The sequence below is a fragment of the Saimiri boliviensis genome, chromosome X, assembly GCF_048565385.1.
Source record: "Saimiri boliviensis isolate mSaiBol1 chromosome X, mSaiBol1.pri, whole genome shotgun sequence".
Taxonomy (NCBI): Eukaryota; Metazoa; Chordata; class Mammalia; order Primates; family Cebidae; genus Saimiri; species Saimiri boliviensis.
In genome coordinates, this window is record NC_133470.1 from 79235315 (window position 1) to 79239226 (window position 3912).

The 3912-nt window shown below is 49.7% G+C and overlaps 1 pseudogene; it reads right to left on the reverse strand.

The window, feature by feature from the left end:
• Positions 1 to 579: 579 nt before the first annotated feature.
• Positions 580 to 3183, reverse strand: LOC101039530 (protein piccolo-like; annotated as a pseudogene).
• Between the last annotated feature and the right edge of the window lie 729 nt (positions 3184 to 3912).

Here is a 3912-nt window from a genome sequence, read left to right on the forward strand (position 1 = left end):
GTTAGGAGGATCCGTAGAACCTATGTTGAGTTCAGTTTTGCAGAGAAAACAGGTTGATTCTGATTTGGGAGATATCTCCAGTTTTGTGGGAAGGATAGCCTTTTGAGGCGCAGCTGTTAAAGATTTGCTATCCTTAACAGGTGGCAGCTTTTTTTTTGTTTCTGTTCGTTTTACTGTTGGAGCTTTTTCAGCTTTGGGCTCTAATTTTTCAGCTGCTGGGGCTTTTGTTTCCTTTTTCACAGGTATATTCTTTGCAGACGCTGGTGGTGCTTGACCTGTGGATTTGGGTGGTTCTTGCGAAGTAGGTGGCTATGAAGGGACAGGGGCTTGTTTCATTGGGGCCCCCAGTCCACTTTGTGAATGAGGTCCAGGTTGGTCTGCAGCAGAAATTAAATTTGATGCATGGGTGAAGATTGATGCTCCAAACCCAAAGAGTTTCCCACTCACGGTCTCTTGAGGAGTTGTAGGCTGTGATTTGGGGCCATCAGTAATACTTCCCAGATTCAGACTGAAATGTCTTGACTGCTCCTGAGGCTTTGGGGGCTGTTGAGGTGTGGGGACAGTTTGGCCAGCTGTAGGTCATGGGCCAGGGGGTGTTGGTGACCCTTTTGGCATTGGCTTGGTATCTGGTTTAGGAGTTATTTTGGTTTGTGCTTTCTTCGGTTCTTCCTTCTTTTGAACTGGGTCAACTTGTTTTTGACCTTTGCTCTCTGAACTAGGCCCAGGATGTGAAATAATTTTTTAATCTGATGCAGGTCGAGGTAGGCTTTAGAGTCAACTGGGGTGACTTTTTCCCCTGTTGGTAGAAAACTTTGTAAGGGTTTGGCAGAGTCTGTTTTTAGAGGAGGGGTTGTTTTCTCTTCAGCTTGTGACTGTACTTTGGAGCTTGGAATATCAGGTTTTGTTGTTGCTGATGATGAAGATACAAGGTATGTGCGTGGCTTTACCATCTTGGGCTGCTTTGGTTTATTATCAGTGACAGGGGCCTTGTCCTGCTCAGATGGGACAGAAGGTTCTTTGGGAGGGGCTGGCTTAGACGAAGAATCTGCCTCAGGAGGCTGCTTGGCCTTGGCTGAAGGAGAGCCGTGAAAGGTTGGTTGTTTCACTAGTGGTGGTGGCTTTTTAGGCTCAGGTGCCTTGAAGACATCCTGTTTTGGGGCAGCATCCTTCTTTGGGGAAGTCTGCTGTGACAGTGGGGATGATTTGCTCACTACTGATGTCTGGGTAACAGATGCAGTCTTCGGTTTTGAATGGGGTGATGATGGAACTGGAGCCAGATCCCCACCCAGAGCTCTTTTCATCTGACAGTTCAAACAGAGCCACTCTTTTACCTCTGTTAAATGAGGATCTGGATTAAATCCACAGAGGCTACAGGCAGTGGTTTGACACTCAGTGCATTTGTTAAAATTGGCCTTTTCTGGAACATGCAACAGAAGTGCAGTGGTATTGCAAAGAGGACAGATGGTTTTAGGGAGGTCTTGTGATGGAGGCTGTTTTGCAGATGGAGACATTGTTGGTGGCTGCAGAGGTTTTGCAGATCCTGTTTTGCTTTCTGGTTTTGTAGATTGCTGAGCCGAGGGCTTTGCTGGGCTCAGTTGTTGAGTTGAGGGTTTTGCTGAGCCAGGCTGTTTAGATGGGAGTTTTGCTGAGCCAGGTTGTTGAGGTGGGGGTTTTCCTGGGCCAGGAAGTTGTGAAGGAGGCTTTGTTGGGCCAGTCTGCTGGCAGAAGGCTTTGCTGGTCCTGCCTGTTGAGCTGGAGTCTTTTCTGGCCCAGGCTGCTTTACTGGAGTCTTTGTAGGTCCAGATGCCTTAGCTGGAGACTGTACCCCAGGTTGCTGAGCTACAGGTTTTGGTGTCCTCAACTGCTGGTTTGGAGGCTTTGCTGGCCCTGGCTGCTGAGTTGGAGTCTCTCCAACTCCAGGAGGCTGAGCTAGAGCCTTTGGCCCAGGTTGCTCCAATGAAGTCTTCTCTGACCCAGTCTCCTGAGCTGGAGGCTTAGCAGGACCAAGAGGCTGAGCCGGAGGCTTTGCTGTTACTGGTGGCTAGACTGGGGGTTTCACTGTTCCTGGTTGTTGAGCCAGTGGCTTTGATTAGCCCTGGGGGCTGAGCTGGAGGCTTTGCAGGCCCAGCCTGTGATTTTTCAGGTCCAGGCTGCTGTGCTGGAGGTTTTCTAGGACTTGGTTGCTGAATAGGTGGTTTGGATGGGCTTTGCAGTGAGAGTTTAACTGATTCTCCCCTTACTATGTCTGCCTGTTTAGTCTGAGGCCTGGATGCATCCCGTTGAAGTGACAGTTTTGCCTGGTCTGTCTGAGGAGTCTGGGCAGGACCCTGAATTGGCTTTCCTGTACCTTGAGGTTGTGATTTAATTTTTTTCTGGTTGCTGAGAAGATACCGATTTGAGAGGGCCATTCTGCTGAAGTGGATCCTTACCAGGTCCTTGCTGCTTAGGAACTGGCGTGGGTGACTGTTGTTGTGAAGAAAGTTTTGTGATTCCCTCAGGTTTTCCTTGCTCCTTCTGAACTACTTTTTGTTTCTTGGTGGTTTTTTCCTGGGATGCCTCAGAGTCTGATATCAAATCACAAGAGTTGAATTTCTTTACAACAGAGGAGACAGCACTTAAATAAAAAATGTCTGAGAGGAAGCCAGGCATCATACTAGACTTGTGCTCTTCGTTAAAAACCAGTTCTGGACTTTGATTCTTTCAAGCTAATGGTGGAAGAACTCCTCCCAGGCAATTTCTGCTCTGACCTGAAGGTATCTGTAGTTCTACTTTTACTGAGACCAGGCTGAGCTGGACGCCCAGTGTTTGGGGGTCTTCCTGATTGCTTTGGAGAATGACTACTATCCATTTCTTGTTTCCTGTGCATGGAAGGCGAATCCGCAGCGACCGAGGGGATGCTTCCCCTTGGGCAGCCCCTGCGCCTTTCACATGGCAGCGGCGATCTGTCTCCTGTCCTCTTCGCTCAGCTGGCTCAAATCCGCCTCCATACCGGCTGGGATCATGGTGTGCGAGGGTCTCCCCGCCCCGCTAGCCCCTCCTCCGGCCGCTGCGGCCCCACCAGCCCTTCGGGGAGCCCTTCCCCTTCCAAGCTCGCCTCGTTGCCCATGGCTCTGGGAGACTCGGGGCCGCCGCGCTCCCTCCTCGCGCCGCGTCCCAGTCGGGAAGCCCGCGGCCAGCGGAGGAGTCAGAGCCGGGGTCCGTCCGCCTCGGGGAGTGCAGGCGGCCGCGTCCCTGGGCTCCGGACCCGGCACTGCCGCCCGGAACGACAGGCAGAGGGTTAGTCTCGCTCGCAGGTGACGCCCGCTGCCGGTGCCTCCTCCATGTTTGACAGCGGCAGGCAACTTTTGCAGAAGACGCCTCCTGGACGCCGCCTCTGCCATTATTTAATTTTAAACCCTGAATATTTTCTTCCTCCACCGTGTTACATTGCAGAATTTCTCTCTCTTCCTTCCTTTTCTTTCTTTCTCTCTCTCTCTCTTTCTCTCTCTCTCTCTTTCTTCTTTCTTTCTTTCTTTCTTTCTTTCTCTCTCTCTCTTTAGTTCTTTAGCATATTGACGTTTGCCTTTAGGCTTGTCTCTTTAGGATTACAGAACAACTGCTGCAGTTGGAAATATTACATTGTCCTCATTACCATACTTAAGAAGGAGAATGGCTTTCTCAAAAGCTACCTGGGTGGAATTTTCTTTGTGGTTCGTTGGCCATGACTTTGCCTATGAATATCAAAAGAAGATAAAAGTACTGTGATTTACTTAAACGTACCAATATCCATCTCCTGAGATGTGGAGAACGCACAGCCTCCTTCTTAAAGCACATGGCAGTCCAGAACCTGACCAAAATCAGGGCTATGTTACTAAGGAATGTACAGGGTTGGGTAGGATAGAAAATGGCTGTTGTGAGAGAAAAATATCAGCA